The following is a 13,138-nucleotide window of genomic DNA, read 5'->3' as shown; positions in this document are numbered from 1 at the left end:
GGCAGCTTAGTCATGGTAACAGAGACTTGGAAGCACTGTACATGCCCATCGTTGGAAGAGAGGAAAATGAGAAGTGGTAGGACGCACAGCAGAGTATACAGAGGGCCACAGAGAATGGGATAACCACATTTCTGTTTGTACATTGACTGTACAAATAATAACATGGATGGATCTTAAAAATACAATCCGGGACATCTGGGTGGCTCAGTCAGTTAAACGGCTGCCTTCAGCTCAGGTCATGATCCCAGAGTCCTGGGATCAAGTCCTACATCAGGCTCCCTGCTCAGTGGAGAGCCTGCTTCTGCCTCTCCCTCTCTCTGCCACTCTGCCTACTTGTGCTCTCTATCTCTTGGTCAAATAAATAAATATTAAAAAAAAATACAAGATCCACATAAAAGCCTGCACATGAATGTTTAAAGCAGCTTTATTCATCAGTGCCAAAACTTGGAATTAACCAATGTCTTCCAGTAGGGGAATGAATGAATAAATGAACTGTGGTGTATGAGACAATGGACTATTACTTGGTGTTAAATGAGCTATTGGGCCATGAAGACATGGAGGAAACCGAAATGCATACACTGAGTGAAAGAAGCCAGTTTGAAAGGCCATGTACTGTATGATTGCAAGTATACGATATTCTGGAAATGGTAAAACTATGGAGACAATAAAAACATCAGTGATTGCCAGAGGTTAGGGGTTAGGGAGGGATGACAGGTAGAGCACAGGTTTTTAGGGCAGTGAAACTACTCCGTATATTATAATGATGGGTATATATCATTATACATTGTTAAAACACACAGAACAGGGGCGCCTGGGTGGCTCAGAGGGCTAAGCCTCTGCCTTCGGCTCAGGTCATGATCTCACGGTCTTGGGATCGAGCCCCCATCAAGCTCTTTGCTCAGCAGGGAGTCTGCTTCCTCCTCTCTCTCTCTGCCTGCCTCTATTGCCTATTTGTGATCTCTGTCAAATAAATAAATAAAATCTTTAAAAAAACAAACAAACAGAACGTACAATAGCAAGAGCCAACCCTACTGTAAAGGTCGGTCTTCAGTTAATAATAATGTATCAAGATTATAACGGAACTCTGGCCTTGCCATTCAGTTTTTCTGTAACCTGAGACTGCTCTAAAAAAAAAAAAAAAGCAGTTATCAAATAATTATTTAAAATATTAATTTAAAAAAACATGGTGCTGAGTTAGAAAAGGAGAGAGGTTGCGATATACCAGATATTGTTTACATAGATTAAACTGTGTGCAGAAAACAATACATCTTTTACAAAAATACACTCAGGCAAAATGATGTGTGTTACACTAATGAGAATGGTTGCCTAACAAGGAAGGGAAGACAAAGGGTGTGTGGGCTATAGGTAAGAGGAGGGAAGAAAGGCAGGCAACAAGGAGACCATGTGCACAGGTCATTAGCGTGTACTGTGAACTGGGGAAAATGATGAAGCCGGCCCTCTGCACATGTTGTGGAATAACAAGCATAACTTGAGGACTTGCAGGAGAAGGAGAGGAAGCCTGAGTGCCTCGGGGGCTATAGGCTTAAATGGTGGCTGAAGTTGGGGAGTCTACTATGCTAGGGCAGAGGTTTGCAAATCTAGGAAGGCTCTTCCTGATCGATTTCTTCCTGATCAATTTCTCATGCAGGCTGTGATACAGGAGATGTAGTTTTAAACAGTGAAGAGCCTGTGAAACAAGTTACAGTCTATCTTTTGGGGATGATTTATTTTAACAGATGAGTTCTTAAAAACTGGATATCATGTACCCAACAATTTTGCCAGCTTCTGCAAGCAAAGTACTTAGGTGAAGGGACAGAGTGTCCGTGTGTACTCCAAGGCCAAACCTGTAGGTTATATTTCAAAATTCCCATGCAATAGTTAATGGAGCAAGAATCTTAAGCTACCATTTATCGGTAGGCATATAGAGACTCATATCTATTGGTAAGCATGGTTTTTCAAGCAAATATTTACAAATATTGATTCTAACCCTGAATATTAGATATTCAAGGCAGGGCACAACAAACATTGAAAGAAAGCATGTCTCAGTATTTCTGCTCGTTGGAAAAGGAAAGTTGACCTGTAATCCAACTACTTCTTTGCTGTCTTACACTCATCCCACCTAGCCTGCATTTCCTAGCATTTTAGCTTAAGTGGTGGTTGCGGTCAAGGAGTGAAAAAAAATGGAGTAGGGCAGCAGTTCCCCAAACAAGGAGCTTCTTTGATGGAGATGGCAGTGTGTAGGCAGTGGGAACTGACCCAGCAGCATTGTGAAACTTTCTATTTCTGCTATTTAGATGGCATTCGCATGACTCCTCAAATGGCCGAGCCCAGTTGGCAGTGTGCAAGGCTTGGCCGTAAAGTAAGGCTTTCTGTGGCTTTTGAACCCCCGCACTGGCCGCATAGCAAACCAGTCCACCCATGAGAAAAGCTCATAAAAGGAAGCAAAATCTTCTGGTTTTATAATGAGCTGCATATAACTGGAGGCAGAGAAGAGAGGCAGGGAAGAGCAGAAGGGTTCTTTGCCCCCGCTGATCCATGGCCATTCCGTGTGAGTTATTTTCTTTCTTTTCTTTTCTTTTCTTTTCTTTTTTAAAAGATTTTTATTTATTTATTTGATGCAGAGAGAGAGATCACAAGTGGGCAGAGAGGCAGGCAGAGAGAGAGGGAGAAGCAGGCTCTCCACTGAGCCTGATGTGGGACTTGATCCCAGGATCCTGAGATCATGACCTGAGCCAAAGGCAGAGGCATAACCCACTAAGCCACACAGGCACCCCCATGTGAGTTATTTTCCTGGATGCTTTTTCCCTCCCAGGAAACCTTCATAGGTAGAGAGAAGGGTGTGCGTTCCTGTCTGTCCCTTTGGAAGACGGGCTTATATACCCAGATTATGGACACAGACTGAGACACTGCGAAGACACTATGTGCCAGGATATATGATACCCATTGGACTATACTGGCTAATTTAAAGAATACAAGCCTTAGATTAAGAAACTAAATTTGAACCCCCTACACAGAAAAGCACAGCCATGCCTCTGGGAGTTTGTACTTGCTGATCCTTCGTCTAAAATGCTGTTCCCCAAGCTGCCTCCCTCAATTCATTCAGGTCTCTTCAAATGCTACCTCATCTGAAAGGACTCCCCTGCCATCGGTCGTCATTCTGGTCCCCAGACCCTGATAATTTTCTTCATAGCACTTTGCACCCTTCGCATTTTATGCATTTGTTTATTATTGCCTTGTTGTCTGTCTCTCCCCAACAAAAATCTGAGTTCCATGAAAGCAGATTTCCCAGGACTGGAAATATATTGCTTGGGATATAGAAGGTACTCGGTTACTTGTTCGAGAATGAACATGCACCCTTGGGGCATCTGGGTGGCTCAGTCTATTAAGCGTCTGCCTTCGGCTCAGGTCATGATCCCAGGGTCCTGGGATGGAGCCCTACATTGGGCTCCCTGCTCAGCCGAGAGTCTGCTTCTCCCTCTCCTTCTGCCCCTCCCCCTGCTTGTATTCTCTCTTTCTCTTTCTCAAATGAATAAATAAAAAAACTTAAGGAAAAAAAAAAAAAAGAATGAACATGCCCCAATCATAATGTGGTTTAGCTCTATGACTGTAGGCAAGTCACCTATCTCCTATTTTATTACAAGTGAAATAGGGATTAAAACAATCTATTCTGCCAACCTTCTAGAATCTGCATGCTATGTACTGTATATCTGAGGGCCCAGCCCTTTAGATATCTGGTGTTCTTTGGCTGATAGTTCTCACAGAAGGATCAATTCTGCCATTAAAAACGCCAGGAGATGTCTTGTACTAACCAGGGAACATAGGAGCTGTGTTTATCGCTCCATGAAAGAAGAGGAAGCAAAAAAAAAGAAAAAAAAAATTTCCTTCAAAATCAGTTTAACATGGAGACCGGTGTGCCCTCTGCTGTTGCTGCTAGCCCCTCACCTGTTGAGTGCCCTGCCCACCACCACTTGCACAACATACCTGAGTGTGGTGGTTGTGAAGGTCTGTCACCCAGAGGCTAAACCTTTCTGCTTTGTGGGATAGCCTCATTATCCACATTAAGAGGATAAGCAATATTGTCTTAGCTGAGCAGTGCCTGAGGGAAGGAAGGCATTTGTAGGGAAGGTCTACGATTACCCTGTTGTTTTGCTGTTGAAAAGACTGAGTTATGGAAGCAGTCACAGCAGTCTGTAGGTTTTTTCTTGTTTGTAAACTCTGTGTGCTTGTGTGTGAGTGTGTGTATATGTGTGTATGTTTTTTTTTTTTTAAGATTTTATTTATTTATTTGACAGAGAGAGATGACAAGCAGGCAGAGAGGCAGGCAGAGAGAGAGGAGGAAGCAGGCTCCCTGCTGAGCAGACAGCCCGATGCGGGACTCGATCCCAGGACCCTGAGATCATGACCTGAGCCGAAGGCAGCGGCTTAACCCACTGAGCCACCCAGGCACCCCATATGTGTGTATGTTTTAATCACGCAGAACAACATACAAAGCTTGGAAGGAGCAGTGAGATACTCATTCTGATTCTTCCTTTCTTGATATGCTTAGTCAGTGTTTCTTACCCTGGGTCTAACACAGCTTTCAAGTCAGAAATTTTGGAGTGTGCCCTGAATATCATTATTTAAAGCAAACAAACAAATAAGTATATTTGTGATTTTTAAGGTGCATTCTGATTTGTGATCCATGGGGCTAAATTAAGCACAAATAGTTGAGTAACAAAAAATAGGGTGGTAAGTCTAATGAATGGGAACGCCCCATATCCTCACAGAACAGTAACATCGAATGTAAAAGAATTAGATTCAAATTCTGTCTCCACTATTTCTTATTGAAATAGTGGAGAGCCATGACCCAAATTCTCCAAACAAAGGTGTCCTCACCTGTAAAACGAAGAGTAATAGTATTTACCTCACATGACTGCTTGAGGAGTGAGCTCGTGTGTGCGAGAGACCCTACCACTGCGTCCCAAAGACAGTGAGTGACCAGTGAGGATCCCATGAATCTATGCAAGTTCCCTTATCATTTACTATGGTCATAAGCGAGAGCCTTGTTAATAAACCTCATAAGGCTGCTGTGACAACTACTACTGTCTTCCACTCTTGAAGGTTTTATAGGTCACTAAATATTTTTCCATGGCAGCAACAGTCTATAAGGAATACAGAACAAGTACCCCCACAGACACACTTTTTGAAATGAGGAAACAAACTGAGACTGACACATTTGCCTATGACTCCCAGCGGATAAACCACAGACAGACTTAAACCTGGAGCTCCAGGTCCCCAAGCCCGAGTCCTGCTGTCAGACCCGTGCCACCTCCTGCTGGCTCCTGAAGTGTTGGCTTCTGAGTGTGCCTGTAAAGTAATTAAACTTTCATCGGCCACCTGTGAACATGTGTGGCGTTATTTTACTGTCACCTTCAAATGCGCACACCTGCCGAATCTCCATGACTCCATAGCTTCCCCAGTTCAAGCTCTCCCTGGTCTGTTCGGGAAGCTTCTTTTCCCTTTGAACAGATGGCAGACAGTGCGCTCGGCTTTCACCACAGACTCTGACCCAGCGGCGGAAGTGGCGGTAGCATTCCTGACTCCCAAATCAGGTGACCACCTTCGTGCCAACTGCCTCAGAACCAAAGGCAGACCTGGCAGGGATGCTGTCCCGAAAGCCGGCCTGCCATGACACGTGCACGTGCATCTTCAGCCGAGAGGACCACATTCTCTGCTTAGAAGAAATGATTTTTGTCCTTTGGGGCCAGGTCGCTGCATCAAAGAAATTATTTCTGGCCTTTTGGGCCATGAGGTCCAGGCAGAACAGTCCAAGAGGAAAAACGCCTCCCTAGCGAGACGGGAGGAAGGATGCTGAAACCCCCCCCCCCCACCCCCCCGCAGGAACATTGCGTCTTGTTATTAATACAATTAACCTTTCACTGTTACTAATAACCAAGGTCATTTCCCTCGAAAACCTCAGGTTGGTTTCTCGCTGGTACTGAATGCGTGCTCTCACACTGTTTTGTTTCTATCCCGCATTCTCTGTGTTTCTCCTCTCCCTTTTCCGGGTCCTGCCTATAATCTGTAATTCCCATTTATACGACTGTGGGTGTTTCAGGACATCCCCTGGCAGTTATGAAACTACTGACCAGTGGAGCCTTTTCTGCAGATGGATTTCATTCAGGACTCTTGCTATTATATTAATGGGTTTAATTTAAACAGGACTAGCCTCGCTGGCCAAATTACTGCCATTTAAATCAATTGGTTGAAGGGGAAAGACAGCCTGACCAGAGCTATTAGACTTCAATTTATTACTGTATCGGCTTTTAAACTGGGCGAAGCAAGTTTGCTAATGTCTGTCCTCTGTCCTTTGAGCTCGAGTGCAAAATACAGTAATGAGAGCCTTTGGAGTTAAGAAAAGGGAAGAGGAAGAAGAAAAATATATATTAATTTTGAGTCAGTGTTTCACGAGCCGAGATCAGGTAGCCCTTGAAAGAATCCCCACCATAGGATCCTGTAGGTGCCTTTGATGTCCCTTCATTAAATGGAGATTCAAATCATCTAACAGATGTATTAGTTTAAAAAGCCTTTTTACTTGGATTTCTCCCCCTTCGTAAAAAATAAGCGCTGCTTTTTTTTTTTTTTCCACACATTTCAACCTGATTCAAATAGAAAAGCAAAAGGGAAGAAAATGCTTTAGATGTGCTCTTTTGATTTTTTCCAATCTCGCCTGAATAAAATGGAATGGGAGATCAAGAACACTCAATTAATTGCAACACTGGGTGTCACTAGGAGAGGGAGGGAGAGATGGAGGGGGCATTAGGGATGCACAACCCTTAACAAATGCATAGATTCAAAGAAGGAAGAAGAAGGGGGAATAAAAAAGCGTGTCTGTATTTTATTGCACTCGGTAAGCTTTTCGCTTGTATTTATAGCTGCAATTATATCTCAATGAGGTTTGTCTACAGTGTTGGCTTCACGCTAATTTTCCCCCTCACTGCATTCTTGGAATAGGCTCGGACTGTTTATGAACCAGACATATTGACCTCATTTACAGCTAGCAGTTTAAATCCATAATTTTTCCACCCACAATCCCTCTTTGACATTCCGGCGGTGCGGCCGGCTCAGCGAGACTGAACTAAAAGTCTCACACTTCATTGAACACCATTATGCGGCTTTATGCTTATAAGCCTGTTTCCCTCGGCTGCCTTTCAGCTTTGCTGGAGATCCGTTTGGCCACAGGCCGGCAGTGATTAACTGGAAGAATCCAATAAATCACCCTGTCAGCCAGCAGGCTCTCCTCACTATGTCTACACATCGACATTTGGATTTGCACCTCTCTCTATCTTCCCTTTTCTCTCTCTCTCTCTTTTGATTTTCTATCCCTCTTTCTCTCTCCTCCCCTCTTGCTACAGAGCCATTAAAACACCTCCTTCCCGTCACACAAGGTGAACTTGAACTGCTATTGTGAACGTGCCTCAGTCCCAGGAGCAGCCCTCCGGGGAGATCAACCCTTTGATTTGCACGGTTTTCCCTGCCCTGGCTTTTCTGCCCTCCTCTTCCAATTAATTCACCCCTTAACTCTTAGGGCTGCATCACCGAGCCAGCTGCGGCGCCGGCGAAGGGATGAGCAGGTGGGGACGGGGCCAGGTGCCGAAGAGGAAATCCCAAGGATCCCTGTCAACTCTTGGGCCTCTCTGTGAGCCCAGCAAAGAGGGGGAAGAGCTCCGGAAAAGAAAGGAGCCCAGAAAGGGAGAGAAAGAATGAACAACATTGAACTCTGCTTCCCCGGATGCTGAGCCGCCTGGGTTTAAAGTAGAAAACTAGGTCTGGATCAGTTTCTTCCTGGGGCAGGTGGTGGGGGTGGGGGGAGCAGGGAGGGAGCAATTATATGTTCACAACTAAATGGCCGTGCCCAAGTGTAGGAGCATTGACGAGACCACTCAAGACCCTGCCTGCATAAAAGGCACAGGGGTGAGCTAATGATTCTGACAAGGGGCGGCCTCCCTTGGCACGGTCACCGTCCATGGTGGCTGGGGGCACTGAGCTCTGGGCAGAGTCCAGACAGCCTCACACTTCCCTTTTCTCACGGGTGAGCCGGGTTGGAGAAACAGCCTCTTCTGTGACTTGGCTGGTAATTTCCCGTCCCCATTTCTTTCGTATTCTCCACATGGCCACAGTCTTCTTTTGTCTGGGATTATTTCTGCACTGTGAGCACAAGCATTTGTTTGATGTTCCAGACATCAAATATACTGTACACTCTCCGAGTGGCCAGAGGAAGCAAGAGATTCTTGCTTTTGAAAACTCCACTGGCAAGAATGACAAAAGGCAGTCTGAACTGCAGACACAAAGGATGGGAGAGAGAGAAAGGGCCGGGACCAGTCAGGGGTGATTATGATCCTCCCCTCCCAGCAACACACCGCGGGAAGGGCTGCGCCGTGCGCACACGGGACAGCGGTAAACCACCTGCGTGCGAGAAAGGAAATCGATGCGGCCACGAAGGGGTGGCCCACCTTTGTGGATGGGCTTCCAGTTTGTGCTAGCTGAGAGGGAGCCTTTCTTGAGACAGCAGCGCCTTTGTATCCACACCCTCCCCCGAGTGATCTTTAGCAGACTTTTTTTTTTTTTACTAAACTTTGGCATTTTTGCCAACTGCCTTCTATATTTGTAAGTTAACTAAGTAGATAGATAGGTAGACAGACAGGTGATTACATAATAGACCCACAGAGAGAAACTAGGGAAGGCAACCCTGAGTATCCTGTCTGTAGCACCTGGGAAGCACGATACTGGTACAGAGTGTCTGACACACAGTACAAACTTTAAATATGATCTTTCTCCTAAACTCTTACACAGCCTGCTAAGTGTAAGAGCCAGTCAGGAGAAGTGGATGTGGCCCTTGAGCATATGGTAACTCTCAGGGTTCATTGTCATTTCCAGGCTGCTTGTCCACTAGGCTCTGTTCTCCCCACTTGGCGTCTCCAGCCTCATTCTGTTTCATTTCACTCCATCTGACCCACCACCGGTGATGAGTGAGCACGTTTTAACGAAATATCCAAACCACTGTCCAGGAGATGAAACTCGACTTAGTCAGCTGCTGCTTTGCTGACATTCCCAGGCATTTGCATCGGGGCATGTTGAAGCTACTGATAAAAAAGGATGTAAAAAAAATTATTTTGAGGATTCCTTCATATTCCCCATTTCTGTAGATCACAGAAGCAAGGGAGCACCCCTGAGAATACTTAAGTCAAGAATATTGTTTGCATACCTACTAGGCTCCCAGAGCATATCGTTATATGAAAATTTGAAGACCGCACATGAATTTCTAAGTATAAGGCAAGGAAGCGGGTTTCATGAGCCACCCAGTTATTCCTGTGACTGTAGACAGGTGGGGTGGGGAGTCTGTTCTTTCAAAAAATAACTGTTAGAAGTGGAACCGTCCATGACGCTCACGTAACTTCACTGTCAGGAGCGTTAGAGGCGTCCTCGCCTTCAACGGGCATTACAGTTATTGTACAAAGAAAGTTACCACCGCATGACTCAGTTTCTCCATTTGTAAAAGATTCATAAAAGCATTTGCCACTCCCCTGTGGCAGACAACTCTTTTGAGAAAAACAATCTACGTAAAGTGCTTTGTGTGCCTTAGAGACAAGGTAATATTGAAATTTATGTCAGCATTATCATTAAATCTTTCCTCCCGGGGACTCAATATTTTTCAATATTGTCTCATTGATTCCACCAGCATCAGAAACAAGAGGAGGAAGAGCAGTATAGTAGCAAGATCATTAAAACATGAGCCAGAGAACTGGATTTTCTTTCTAGTTCTGCTCCAAAATAGCTCCACGACCTCCAGAAAGCTCTCAAGGGCCTCCGTTCTTTCTCCCGTAAAACGAGAGTTGAACTAAATAATGCCCAAGGTTTCCTCTGGAATGCTAAGTTCAACAATAGAAAAAAGAGAGTGCCTGTCCTTTGTGCTGTGACTTTGCACAAGCACCTTCTCCAGAGACCTTGTCTTCGGAGTTTTATAAATGTGCTCCCCTTGGTCTCATTTGGCCTCTTGGTTAACTTCAGGTTACTTCCCTGTCTCTTTTTGCTCCTTCTGGCTGGCAGTGTAGGCACTGTCCAGAGTTCCGCCCTTGGCCTTCTCTATTTATAGCCTGCTTCCACAGCTTCATTCAGCTTTGATTACGGTCTCTATGTGCGAGACTGTCTGGTCTCTCTCTGGTCCTGAACGGCATAGCCATCATTCCACCTGCCTTTGATACACATTTCTACCTGAATGTGCCACCAACATCTCAAGTTCCATGGGTGTGAAGGGAATGGATTCAGATTGGCTGATCCTCCTGAATCAGAGTAGTAGTACCTTTATGACTGTACGTGGAATAAAGGATTTAGTGTGGGGTTTAGAGTTTCTTCAATCATGAGAGCTGGTAGAGGAATGTCTGTAGGGCTCTTGATTCTGTGCCTGGTGTTGAGCCTGAAGTCCTAGGGGTCAGCCAGATTGGCAGTTGGAAAAATAGAGCTGGGTGTGTGTGTGGTCAAGGACAGGAGTAACCACGGAGATGAACGAGAACTCACACATCAATCAATCTCTTACTGCCTCCAAGTGCTGCCATAGGTCACTTGCAACAGAATCCGGTGGCCTTCCCCTCCAAGTGCATTTGTGGTTGGCCTAGACCTTGAGGAAGCTACAGAATATCTGGCAAGAGGAGGAGGAACAGGTGTATATCCAGGTGCACATAGATCAGTTTCAACATCCATGAGCTGCCGCAATTCTGCCACCCTCCACCAAAATCCAGAGCATAAAATATATATGCTCTGTTTCCCTTCCACTTTCAGGTCTCATGGGACATGTGCCTTGTGGCCAGCACTCGTCCAAAACCACAGGGAAGGGAATTCTGGGAGAGTTAAGAAGACAGAGGTACCTCACCCACACAGTGCCCTATTTCCTAATTTTGTTCATGGTGTGACATCTTCCCATGATCCAGATTAAAAACCATGCTGTTCCCTTGTTTCCACATCCAATCAGCTGCTGAAACCAGTCCACTCTACTCAATAAAGATATTGTGACATCTTTTCCATTCATCCAAGCCTCTTTTCTAGTCTTACCATCTTGGTCAGCAGTGAGGAGTTCATTATCTCTTACCTATGGACTATGGCAATAATGGCGATAATCTCCAAAGAGATCTCAGACACTGTCACCTCTCTTCCCCTTCAGTCTATGTGCAGCTATAATTCTCTTTCTTCTCTGACTGGAAGATTCCACACATGCCCACTGTTCAAGGATAAAGTCAAACTCCCAGGCCTGGTATAAAGACCCTCCACAATCTGGGCTGATTTAATATTTCCAACCATATTTCTCATTGTTGGCTTTCAGGAGACTTAAGGCACATCCACTCTTCCACTGTTCCCTGTCCAGGAATCCTCTGCCCCTCTCTTGCTCACATGGCTCCTCCTGGTTGGAAAGCTTCTTCCCCAATCTTGGGTTCCACTGTCCTCTCGAGAGTGGTTACACCTCTGCTCAGATTCCATTCCTTTCATAATCCCTCTCCCAGACACCTGTAGTCAGTCTCACATCTGCAAATCCTAAAATCAGTGACTGAGATTCCTTTTAATATACATGATCTTGCCTTGAATACATGTCATATGCCCCAAATTTGACCATACATTTTGAAAATGGGGACCACATCTTCTTTATCTTTGTATCTTTCCCAGCACCTAGCTTATGGTGGGCAAGCAGTGAGAATGCTATCCCTGAATGTGACCAAGCTTTCATAAAAAGGACACCACTGGGAGAAAGGCAGTTCAGGGGATCGAACAGCTTCAGCCATGTTGAATTTGGAACTAAACTCCCCAGTACAAGGCTGATGAGAACTACATGAGTTCAGACTCTTTGAGTTGCCAGTAACCAAAACCCAAACTCAGTGCTAGGTTAAATTTTGTTTGTGAGAAAGGAAACTCTTGCTTCATGCAACTAAAGGTCCAGGCGTAGCTGAATGCAGGGCTCAAACCAGTTTATACTGGGACTTGGTACTTTATTAAGGCCTTTGCTATGGCTTGGCCTTGCACAGTTATCCCCTCTGCCTCCCGTCACACAGGATGTTCTGTTACCAACAGTTCGGACACAAGGGCTGGGGGTTCTGCTGATTGGGGCTCCTTGTGTCACAGGGAAGTCTCTGAACAAATCCTTTTGGCAACACAGGCAAAATTTGCTGGCTGGTTTAGGTGGGAGTGAGAGGCCATCCCTATTCAAATCAGGCTGAGAGGAGCAGGGGAGATAGATCCTCCAAAAGGAGGTGCAGGTACATCAGAAGAGGGGAAAGGACATCAGGCAAGAAAACCTATAAATATTCTCCCAGTCGCTTTGGGAAAGACCCCCTGGAAGACTCCTGTTTGCTCTCTCTCTCCCTTTGATAGTTTCCTCATCAAGTCTCTGCTCTGTTGTATACCTCTTCCACCATTTCCCCCTCAATGTTTCAACCACCGTGGTCATTCTTTAAAATTCAGAAGTACTTGGCATTAAACATGTGTTCTCTGTGTTGATGAAACTAGTTCCTGGTGAGTTCCTCGAACATTGGCAACTAAGAATGACTTTTATGTGAATATGGTACCATTCATTCTATCACTTGTCATGTGCCTTACGTCTTTAAGACACATCGCAAACATCATTAACTAATTAGTCTTTAAGTTGCCTCTCTGGACATGGACAGGTATTGCCTGGAATTGCAGATATAGTATACAGGGTAGGTTCACAGCTTCCAAGAAGACCACCAATGAACTCAAATAATTGCCTCATGGCGGTTCCTTCCTCAGATGAAAGCCTTTCCAAGGGAAAGCCCGAGTTCACACACACCATGGAAGGAGGGGGGCTGCATGTGCAAATCTCACAACAGCTGCCTGCCACCCAAAGGTAGACATTCATCACTGAAGACATTCATCACTAAACTCTCAGTTTACTCATCAGTTGCATTATGGATTACCTGAATAGAATCCCATGCACATATTGGCAGGTAACAGTGGTCAGCCCCCCTGTAGTAGCTACATCTAGCAGGAAAGATGGCTGCCAAGGAAAGGAAATGAAACTTTTCAACCAAAGAGGAGTGGTGGGCAGAAAGAAAGAAAGAAAGAAAGAAAGAAAGAAAGAAAGAAAGAAAGAAAGAAA

The 13,138-nt window shown here is 45.1% G+C and overlaps 1 long non-coding RNA gene across 2 annotated transcripts in view; it reads left to right on the top strand.

Moving 5' to 3' along the window:
* Positions 1-2,473: 2,473 nt before the first annotated feature.
* LOC132025161 (uncharacterized) overlaps positions 2,474-13,138 on the top strand; it is a 121,632-nt gene continuing 110,967 nt past the window's right edge. For both annotated transcript variants that reach the window (XR_009406440.1, XR_009406439.1), the window contains exon 1: positions 2,474-2,548. This is a non-coding gene — a long non-coding RNA (uncharacterized LOC132025161). The remainder of the gene's footprint in view (positions 2,549-13,138) is intronic.

This window comes from Mustela nigripes, chromosome 9, assembly GCF_022355385.1.
Source record: "Mustela nigripes isolate SB6536 chromosome 9, MUSNIG.SB6536, whole genome shotgun sequence".
NCBI lineage: Eukaryota > Metazoa > Chordata > Mammalia > Carnivora > Mustelidae > Mustela > Mustela nigripes.
This window is presented reverse-complemented; position numbering and strand designations above follow the sequence as displayed.